This window comes from Pistacia vera, unplaced genomic scaffold (assembly GCF_008641045.1).
Source record: "Pistacia vera cultivar Batoury unplaced genomic scaffold, PisVer_v2 Contig162, whole genome shotgun sequence".
Taxonomy (NCBI): domain Eukaryota; kingdom Viridiplantae; phylum Streptophyta; class Magnoliopsida; order Sapindales; family Anacardiaceae; genus Pistacia; species Pistacia vera.
In genome coordinates, this window is record NW_022195705.1 from 479320 (window position 1) to 491622 (window position 12303).

Here is a 12303-nt window from a genome sequence, read left to right on the forward strand (position 1 = left end):
TAGGCCAGAAAATTTTAGTTTAGAATCTTAATATAACTTTTGATACATCAAATGGGATATTATTTTTTCACAAATGCTGCAGATATCATATTCTGGTAACAGTTATAGACATGTTGCTTTTGTTACTTCATCATCGTTTTCTCTAATTGAATGTATTCATTGCGAGGTGCTCAAATAGGGCTGCAGTTATACCTCTTATCATTGATAGGTCTCTGGATTGGTTCCCACTTTTAGATGTGATCCTGCCCGTTAACATAAAAGTTGAACATTTTAAGGAAGAGCCGTACCCGCAGGTATATGGCCTAGCCTGTAACAGTAGCAAGCTCTTGAAATGCTAGATTTATCGTACTGTCTTACATAACTGCCTATTTCATCCTAATTGACTTTGAATATTAAATGCATTGATCATCTATTGAAATTATCGAGGAGTGTGTTCATACATGTTACTGTAGTATTCTATGATATTATACCAATAAACATAAGTTGATAAACTTTTCAAAAAAATTAACATAAATCTGTAATTAGTTAGTTCGTATTTAGTCAAACATGACCTATTATTGGGCATGTAAGACTCGTTACAAATTGAACAATTACGATAACACGTTTATGCAAGAAAAGTTAATAAAAAGTATTTGTTAGTATAGTATTAACTGCATTTATATTTAACACAAACCATGATATCAAATGCCTTGATCATCTATTGAAATTATCAAATTGTGATTATTGGTTAATTTATGAAGGCCAAAAGGTAACGGACAGCAAAAGATTATAAGAGCTGTTTTCATTTTTGTTACTGGTGTTTATTCTGGAATTTTGTATTCTTGGCGTATCATGTGATTTGAAACTGTGAGAAATTTAGGATTGGTGTGTGGAACACATCCCTTCTTGAGCTTATGGGACACCCATTATATTTACTTCTAATTACTTATGTAATTAACCAAATATCGTTTAATTAAAAAATAATTGCAAATTGAATGATTACCGTGGTTCATTTGGAATTGAAAGTCAAAAAAGTCAAATTTATAAATAATGGAATTGACAACTTTCAGGGCTGGGGTCATCGGGTTTCAGAAAATCATTATTTGGGGAGAGTGCGTGGTTTTCTCTTGGAACCAGTAGAAACTAGAAAGTAAACCCATAAGATAATGAATAACGACTCCATCAATCTCCTGTTTGCATCAATCGTCGACATAGCTTTGCGATTAAGACACCCTCCTTTTCCACCTAATCACCAAATATTCCCGTGAGATGAAGACACCCTCTTCCACCCAATCACCAAATATTCCTGTAAGTACTTAACCGCAGGTTCCCACAGATTGACTAACTCAATAGGCAACTTGATCCAACACCCTTTGTGCCCACACACATCATAATACTTATAAAAACAAGAACAAGTAAAGGAGACCTGGTTTATCCAGTGTGAAATTGAGATTAAGGGTAATCTCTTTCTCCTTGCACAGACATGGCCTCATTTTTTATCCCACCGGTTACAACTTAAAACAAAGTTAAAACAAAAAATAAAAAAAACGTGGGTAATGAAGGGAGCAAAAAAAACATTCAGTGCCCCCTTTGTTCACTTGACTTAGTGACCTGCACTTTATCCTTATAGTTGTTGCAACTCTAAATTGACATTTTTATTTTAGTTTGTCAATTTAAGCCCAAATAAAACTAAGGATTAGCATTACTAGTATCTGAAATTCAGAATTAGTTGCAGGTAATCAATTCTCAAAGATTAGCCATAATGGTACGAAAGCAATGAATTAGAAGAAGAAAATAAGAAAAGGTGAAGGTTTTTACAATGGTGAACCCGTAATCTGATGTGTTTGATATCATCTCATGGTGGAAAGTTGATCAAGAAATTTAATGACATTCGTGTTTATTTTTTCACAAATCTTGTCCGCGCGGTTGATCTTACTTTTTATATAAAAACTGTAGACATAAAGATTGGAAGAAACCAGAAAGGAAAGTATATAAAGATTGATTTTTTATTTAACTATTAAGCACTTTCAGTTGGTGGTAAATCAGTAAAAAACAATCAATGCAATGAATGAAGGCTGAAGCTTCTGTTTTTGCTTTCATTTAACATTGAGGTGGAAACACAGCAAACAAAAAACAAACATAATCAGCAAGTGAAAAGACTGCCATTCCTGTGGTTGCACCTATCAGAAAGGTTCTGATAATTATCCGGAGTTTGATTCTTTAGTGATAGTTGGTATTGATTGCAATTTGCAAATTGTTTCTATTTAAGGAGAAGATTGTTCTGAACATCTAAAGGGTGTTGGTGATGAGGATAGAGTCTTTATTATTGACAGAGAATGAAAACGTATGTTGTTTTTTTTTTTTCACCTAGCAACTGGTTTTCGCTATGTTGGACTTTCATTATCGTGTCTGAGACGATTCAAGACTCTTTTCATCATTTTAGGGGCCAACAAAGACTCCATTGCAACTGCGGCATATGGACACTCTAGAAATTAAGGACCGTACGTCTGTCGTCAAAATACCTAGGATGTAGATACAGATTCATGGACCGTTAGTTTACAGAAATATAGACAAGATTCAACTTTCACGCGGATGATGTTATTTATTTGTTGTCGATTTTTACTGTTCCCAATTAATTAAGATTGTTTCTATTTTTTCCGTCTCTTTCACCTGCACTCACAGTGGTGGGAGTTCGAGTAAGTTAGAGAATCCTAGTCAGGCTTGGTGTGTGCGACACATGTGCCCGTGAAAAACCTGTCTCACACATACCTTACTCCACCCGACCCCAGCAAATACACAATAGACCAGTTCATCACGTTGACTTTTGTGATACGCTCGAATTATCTTTGAAATGACAAGAGTCCGCTTTGTACTACAACAACCAGATTGGCTGCACCCACCTCTACACTATCACACCACCGGCTCCCCAGTAGTGGTAAGTTAATATGTTACATGGCAGCAATTTGACAAGACATTTATCACCTAAGTTTAGCCGCCAAGAGTACCTTCTCTCTCTCCCCCGCATTGGTCCCTTTTACCAACAGGGTAACCTGTCCGATGGACATTCTACCACTGGTTTCCCTCTCTTTGTCCCCAATTTGGCATTTCTTTGTCCCCCCCCAGAAGCCCTCGTCGCGTGTCCATGCACAGTGGTCTTTCTCTCGCCCTCCACCACCTCCCACAGTGAAGATGCTAGAGTCTCTAATTCTCTCTGGCACACTGAGAGTCATGTCATAACGTGCTTACTCCTAGGCTGTGTGTGTAGACTCATCATTGTGACCTGGTGTGAAACACTCACGTGCAGATCTCCTTGTCGAGGGACATTAACGTCCCCTATATTGCGTCCCCCACACGACGGTAGAGGAATCGTCTGCTTTCCTCTCCAGACATAGTTATTGGCCATTGGGATCTTAACTTGTGAGTGAGGCACAATTTAGCACGATGAGACAGAGGGTGATTATCTAATGTCTCATTGGAATTCCAGAACATAACTTACCTTCCCTGCACTAGCAATTGAAAATCATTCAAGGCAAGTACAGGCGTTGACCTCACCAAAAAAAAAACAAAAAAAACGGGACGTGCGATCTAGGAAATGGGGCCATGTAAAGTGAGGGTCCCAACATCATTGGTGCGTTAAGAAGATTGATTTTTCTATTTAACTATTAAGCACTTTCAGTGTTGGTGAAAATCACACAGTATAAAAAAACAAAATTCAATGAAGATGAACTGACTAGAGGCTCGAAGCTTCTGTGTTCTGCACTTTTCATGATTAACATTGAAGTCGGAAACACCGCCAAACACCATAACTAGAGAAAACAGAGAAGTACGTCAGACACACTCTTTCGAAATGAATATTTTCTGTCTTTTATTGAAATCTGATCAAGTGACAGCACTTACCACTTTTTCTTATCCGCGCCGACGTGAGGTCATCAACGTATGATATTATGAAGATAAGATACGACCCGCCCGCTCCCATCCCACCACCTCCAGAGTTAGGTGAGAAATGTCATCTACACATGTATGAGCAGATAAGGTTTATCACTGTTTCATCTCTCACACATCATCAACCTCATTTTCTATTTATCTCACCGAAAGAAGACTTTGAAACCCACCACAAACAACACACCTCCAATTGCTTGCTGACACTGGTACACTAGGATACGGTCTTACTTCCACCACCGTCTCACCACATTTTTGAACCTGTCTTCTATGTGTAAGTTTCTCACGTCGTACACTCCTAATCGACTTATTTTTACTACAAAAATACACTAATTACCGGGTCGCTATTTCAGAGATGTTTTCAGAAAATCTTAAGGGTCGACGCTTCTTAGAGTTTTAAATACCAAAATTATTTTATTTTTTTATATATATAATAAAAAATAGTAAGGTAACCTAATACGGGCGAAAAAGTGGGTCTCCAGTATGGTACCCTGGAGAGGAGCATGTAATGTTACCCTTTGTACGAGATTAACTTCGAATCATCAACCATATAATCCAAGAGCATAAGGGGTAATAATCCCACCGGTACCTTGAAATATCATCTAATGTTACAGATTGATTCGTATCAGTTATATGCGGCAAAGCAAAAGACTAGCCGCTTTAGAGTTAAATGAATGAAATGATCACCTACTGATTAAGACATTCATCTCTTAAACCATTACCATGTTAGTGCATGTAAAAATTCTTAAACAATTAGGCTAAAATAATAGGGATGCAACAGTACAATTCTACGATATTTGGCCTCCATTTTCTGAAAACACTAAACACAGAGGGTGTTTGTGATAAAAAAATTAGGAGGCAAACCTACAAATAAGAAGATAATAATTAATATGGCCGACGTTGACCAATGGGTTCCCAGCGGAACCCCATAAAAATCTTAACTAAATCGAAGGAAATAAGGGATTTCAAATATATGTATAAAAATATATATATTTTGAGAAGAATTATATATATATAATATATATATATCAGAAATTCAACAAAGAAACCCAAAAAAGAAATCGAAAAGAAAAAAAACTAGATCTAGCTATTAAAAAGTCGAAAGAAATAGATTTCCATATAAAATAGAAAGAATTCAACCGATTTTGAGAAGATCAAACAAATTATGTAAAAAAATATAGCCCCAGTTTTGTCATACAAAATTTAGAGAAAAAAATATCATAATTTTGTTCTAAAAAAAATAAAAATAAATAAAGATACTGCACTTTTTAAGACCTAAAACGAAAAGAATGGAAAAAAAAATGACTAACACCCCGATAAAGTTACACTCTTTAGAATACTATTATCAGTATTTTCAATAAAGTTAAACAGTAAAATTGATTTATTCTCAAAATATTATTCTATATTATTCAATTTCTTTTAAACCCCTTAAATTTATTAATTTAACTAAACATCCTTAATTTTTTTTTTTAGAAATTACAAAAACACCCCAGCAACCCTCTGGCGGTGGTGGTCGGTTGTCCGTATTTAATGGGTGAATTGGGGGTGTTTTATTAACTTTTAATATTTTATTATAAGAATGCTTAGTAAATAAACATATGGGGTGTTAGGGCCAAAAATCGTCTTTGGCCCAAATAGGAAAACGGGCCCGATACTGAAGAAGAAGCCAGGCCCAATCCCGATATGACCCAACCAGATTAGGCCCTTTCGGTACAAGATATAGCCGGCCCAAACCACGTGGGCACGAGCCTCCTAATCCCAGTCTATTTCCTAGGTCCATGGGCGAATTCAGAGCCCACAGCCCCATTAGAATACTTTCATACTCCTGATCAATCTCTCATTCAAGGTCACCTTCCTATTCCTGATCACTTTTCTACTCGAAGTTACTCTTCTAATCAGAATCAACTTCCTATCCGGACACTAGTAAGACAGCTTACCATGACCCTAATTCTTCTAGGGTTTGCATCAGAGTCACACTAGGACTCCTACTTCTGGCAGGATTGGGAGACCAGACAGTCACTATATAAGCAGAGGCCAGCCCTGTCACAAGACACATTACATTACACCTTCACACTGAAAGCTTGAGAGCTTCACATCACCGCTGTAGCCCCAGACTCCCAGTCCCTGACTAGACTTTTAGTAATCTCTACTCCCTAGCCCTCACTATATTAGCCTCTCTCAGCCTTGCTGACTTGAGCGTCATAGTGCCTACGGCAAACACCACCCCGGTGTTTCCCGTTTGTTTTACGCGCGTGTTTCTCTACGTGTGCAGGTGCAGCAGATCGCTAGTGGCCTCAACCTCACGGGATCAGACCCCCCATTCCGTACAGATAGATTTTTACATCTACGTGGGTTATTTCATTAATTTTCAAATTTTACTCGTAATATCCGTCCAATTTAATTTTTTAAAAATATTATTCTAAAAAGTATCAAAATAATAATATTATTAATAGGACAACAAAAATTTGTTCCAAAGCAAAATAAGTTTGAGATGGCTGGCTCAACCGCACCTACATTCTTTTTTTTTTAACTGTTCCACTTCTTTACTAATTAACCTCACTTTCGCAAACTAATGTTATCTTCTCCTCTTCATCCAGTCCCAAACTATGTTATCTTCTCCTCATTTATGTATTTTTATTGTCCTAATAACAAATAAATTGAGAGAGAATTTCAATATTGACAGTGAAAACTATATTAATACTAAGAAATGCAACAAAGTTCAGTGCCCCATCAAATTACGGAAAGGTCTAATCTTATAAGTGAGTTTTCCCTCCAAGGAACTCTGGTATTTTAATAAGAATAATATTACATATATATCATTCTCATACAATATTTTTTATAAACATTATATGACAAGATATAATTGGGTGAAAGTTTAATTTTAATTTTAAATTAGCCAATCATATTTTATCATATGATATTGTATAAAAATGATGTTTGTATAATATTCCTCTTTTAATAATATAACAAACAGAACTGTACCAATGAAAATATAGAACAGACTTATCACCAGATAAAAAGGAAACCATTTTAACACTGGGACATGCAACAAATCTCAGTACCCCATAAAATTACAGAAAGGTTTCATCTTGTAGGTGAGTTTTCCATTGGCATCAACGACCATGTAGAACATCACTTCATCGCCAACTCGAAGCTGCTTCCTCTTCACAAAATCAACCCACTGGCCTTGAAAAACAGGTTGTTTCCCATTATCTTTCACGTAAAACATAAGATTCCACAGAACCCCTTGCTCTTCCATATCCTCAACAATCAAATTTTGGACGCGATTGCTGCCCAAAAAATGAGGGAGTTGGCCAAGTTTATCGATGGGGATGCACAGCCTTTTAGCAATAGCTGTTTCAGATAATGGCTTTGAGAAAATTAATACCTCCATTATCATGAACTACAAGAAGGAAAACGAGAGAGTAATATGGAATACCAGAATAGAAGCAAAGGAAGATGTTACTGGGTGAGTGATGAAGTTGTGTCTTGTGTTTTCTTTTATAGGAAAAGACCGAATCGTACTTTATTCTGAGGTTAAGCTGCTTTGAGTGATAAAGTTGTGGCTTGTCTTTTCTTTTATAGTAAGACATCGAATCGTACTTTGTTTTTTGGGTTAGCAGATTTGTGTTTGTAACTTTTGTTCTCTTTTACAGTATTCACTTTTCGTTGGCCTTTGTAGTTTTACATGTACTATGAAGACTACTAATAATTTGTTGGCATATGTAATTTTGTACCTGCAATCTTTGAGAATTGACTACCTGCAACTAATTCTGAATTTCGCTATTAGATTCATAGAAAACCTGGTAAAATTGTGGGTTATTAGTTGTCCCCACATTGGATACCTTTGCCAAGAAAAGTGAATTCTTTGATCATACCGTATTTGCTTCTTTTTTTTTTGACTCTTTTCCTCATGTGGAAGTCTCCACTTTTCCTTTCAAAAGTAAAAAACATCACTCTACTCGCTTCAATTCGTTAAGACTTGTAATTAATGCACCTAAAATTCATAATTAAATAAGGAATTATATGAAATCTTAGATTATTATATAATAAAAATTAATTTTGAAATACATAGATTAAAAACTTTTAAGATCACCAAAGTAATTACAACCACCCAAAAGTTAAATCTAATGGCGTGTAAATGTAATTGATGCAAGAAATTTCATAAAAATATTGTGTTTGTTTTAGTATTTTGGGTAGTATTTTTGAAATATTATTGGTAATTATAGTTTGATGATTATTACAAGGTATAATTTAAAAATTAACAAAAAAAAAAAAAAAAAAAAAAACCCTTGGTTTACTAATTTACTACACCCCTAATATATAAAAATTTTGTAAATAACAAAAACATTCCCACTCACCCGTAGTTGCCAAATTCTGGCCACCACCGCCGGAATCTACCAAGTTAAAATAGCTATTTGAATCAATGGTTTGATCATCACATCGTGTCTTACTGTTTATATAAATACTAGTGACATTAAATTCTTGTAGAGAAACCAAAAACTAGAAACCAGAAAGTATATAAATATAAATGTGAACGTGTCTTAAAATGTATGACCAGAAACCAGAAAGTACATAGATATAAATGTGAACGCTTCTTAAAATGTATGAATTTGCAATGATGTATGTGTTGTGATAAAAAGTGATGATCACTAATTGGGTGTGTTTCTTTTATTATTCCTATTATATCTTATTCAAAATATATGTTATTTTACTATTCTCAAAATCCAATCCTGTTCTATTTAATTCAAAATATTTAATTTTTTTAACCCTTTAGATTTATTAATTTAACTAAACACCTCAATGATAAAAGTTTATAAATTGATAAAAACACCCCACCCACCCACATATTCTTGGTAACCGACCATCGACTGAGAACATTTAATGGGTGGGTGAGGCCGTGAGGGTATTTTTATTAATTTTAAAACTTTTATTATAGGGGTGTTTAACTAAATCAATAAATATATGAGACTAAAAAATAATCTTACCAAACACATTTTCAAATTCAAATCCTATCCTTTAATAATAACCCAACTCAACTTTTTCAAAAATATTACTCAAAATAATAAAACAAAATTGCCTTTTCATTCTCCTGTCCTTATAAACAAATTTGAACCTTAAAAAAAATATTCTAAGAAACAAGGTAAGTTTCAACAACAAACCAAACATAGGGATCAACGTGAAATTATTAAAACGAATTTGGACCTAAAAGGACTTGTTGCCAGCTTCTTTGCTTTTCTAGTTTCTACATAAATTTCAAAAGTAAAAAGAGTTTTTCTTCTTTTAAATTCCTGTCGTCCCTTTTAATTTATGTTTCTGTCTGCTTGAGGGGCGTCACACTTACCAGGGTGTGAGTGTAGGGACATCACTTTACTCGCTTCAATTCATTCAGACGTGTAATTAATACACCTAAAATTCATAATTAAATAAGGAATTATATGAAATCTTAGATTATTATATTTTAAAAATTAAATTTGAAATACATAAATTAAAAACTTTTAAGATCACCAAAGTAATCACAACCACCCAAAAGTTAAATCTAATGGCGTGTAAATGTAATTGATGCAAGAAATTTCATAAAAATATTGTGTTTGTTTTAGTATTTTTGAAATATTATTGGTAAGTAGAGTTGGGTGATTATTATGAGGTAGAATTTAAAAATTAAAAAATAATTGGTTTACTAATTTATTAAAAACCTCAATATATAAAAATTTTGTAAAATGACAAAAACATTCTTACTCACCTACAGTTGCTAGATTCTGACCACCACCATCGGAATCTAGTGTCACGGCACATTACTGGCGGAATCTGGCTGGTAGCGCACCAATTTGGCTTTTTTCGGCCAGATATGGCCATTAGCGATGGCTAAAGATATGGCTATTGTTGATGGTCAACGAATGCCAGATTTGACCTTTTTCGATCAGATCGATGTAATATCAGCCAGTTCTGACTGGTAGTACGCCATTGTGATAGATTTCGACCACCTTCCAATGGTGGTGGTCGAAATTTAGCAAATGTGGATAGTGAGGATGTTTTTGTCTATTTTTAATTTTTTTACGAATTGTTTAGTTAAATCAACAAATTTAAGAGATTTAAAAATAATTGAATAAAATATAATAGCATTTCTAAAATAAAAAAATAAATATGCATTTTAGAAATTATAATAATAGGACGGGGGAAGAATATTGAAACAAACGGATAGCATTCGAAGGTTGCGGCCTTCTCAGGTACTGTATGTAAGATCCTACGGTGATATACACTTTATAAGTTGCTAAGATCCTACGGTGATAAACACTTTATAAGTTGCTGTCTCTTCTACTAATGTGAATGTGTAGGAGAATGAATCTCAAACACCACTCACAACTGTCTAATCATTGGAGAGAGACAAAACTAAAACTCAATTTTCTATGCCCACATGGAATTTCAAACAACAACAAAAAAAATCGTTGACCGGTAAACTAGTAGGTTTATAAGAACATTTTTGAGCTGGTTCTACGTGTAAAGTTCTCGCTCTAAACTTATTTTTGCAAAAGAGAAAACTTCAAACCAATGTTTTAAAAACCGACTTGAGATAAAACTCGACAAAAAATGCAGATTTTAGGTCGATCGGTTTAACCAATTGAACCAGTTGGTTCAATAGATAAACAGTAATTTGATGACATCATCAAAATATTGTTCACAGAATATATTTTTTCCACTTTTGTAAATTCAATAGATATAAGCTCTGTCTAATCTTGATCATGCACAAACAGGCCAGAGAATGATAACTCTTTTTATAAAATAATAAATGACAGATAATTAGCTCCATTGCAAGCAGGTGGGAAACAAAGTGAAAATGCATTTCACTTATTTAAGGCTGAAACCATGAGCCTACTCAAGTTCTTATTTACATACATCCACATTATGCTCAACTATCACAGCATATTAGAGGCAGGTATACGCAAAAGCAAGCAGCCAAAATGTCTGCAACGAAATGTAAATTGCATAATATCAAGTAATCCTGAAAAAGACTTGATGATGCACAATATTTCTTTAAACCCAAACTATGACTATGAACTTGCTCCAATTATTTCCAAGCACCAGCCTAAGTCATTCTACTAGCCTAGAAGATTCATAAAAGAGATAAAATCAATGAAATTCAAATCAATAATTTGATTAAAATTGATGACTTGATTAGTTAATAAAACTCCGGTAAATGCACAACAAATTCATCAACTAGTAAATGTTTTAAACTGATATTCCTAGAGTCAGAGTTGGTTGATCCCTTATCTAGAGACAATATGTACAGAAGGTTACAAAATGAGAGAACGGTATCGTTCTAATGCAGCAGAAATCAACATTCCCAGACCTCTTCTGCAACCAAGATCCTAACATTTCAACCCTCACACCTTAGGAAGCACTCCAGGAACTGGTAGTTAATGAAGCCACAAACTACGAAGGCTTCCCATTTCGGTTCAGGCCTAATGCCCTGATCATGCACAGGACCTGAAGGCTGAAACAAAGACATGCCTACACCGTGACAGTTACCTGCTGGTGAAGATGAGCTGCCGTTCGTTGCCCGTCGGGGAGGTGGAGATCGGCTGTGAACAGGGCAACTATAAAGAGCTGAGTCAGATTCAAGCAATGTGAAGAAGAGTGCGTGCAGCTCCAAGATCCAGATCGACTGTGCACTGTGTAGCTCCGAGAAGAATCAAGAATGAAGACGATGGATTACGGCGTAGATCAGCGGTGATGAAGAGTGGACGCCAGAGAAGATCGTGAAATGAGCGGCACCCCAGCTGACGACGAAGCAAACCGTTGACGATGAAGGCTGCAGAGACAAGTTTCGACTGTGAAGGGAAGACTCCGGCGGTAATTTTCAGAATTCAGACTTTCAAAGCAAAGGGTGGGAAACGCGTGAAAATGGGGGGGAAATGAGGGAAAGGAAATGATATTGGGGTTTACTGTTTAAGTTTTTTATTATTAAATTTAATTATTTTATATTATAAACGTTGACCCGGATTTTTTAAAATGGACGGTTGGACCGGTGGGTGCTACAGTACACTGGTCCAACCGCGGGCGCCAGTAGATAGACTAAAAACACTGGTTTTTAGGCTCACCCGGCTCGGCTCACCAGCCGGGTCCCGGTTTAACCGGTTCAACCGGCCGGGCCGGGCCGGGTTTTAAAACATTGCTTCAAACCAAAGCTATAAGTGATGATCAGTCGATGATTTTTAATTTCTTTTCCCTCTTCCAAAATGGAGATAAAGTAAAGGCGGAAGGCAATGGCTTCCAAAGTTTTTCAACTCTTTGCTCCTACCTTTACATACGAATAGAATTTGAGATGGGTCTGACTCCTCATCTAATAAGACCTTGTTGAATGGGAGGATTATCCACTCTTATAAA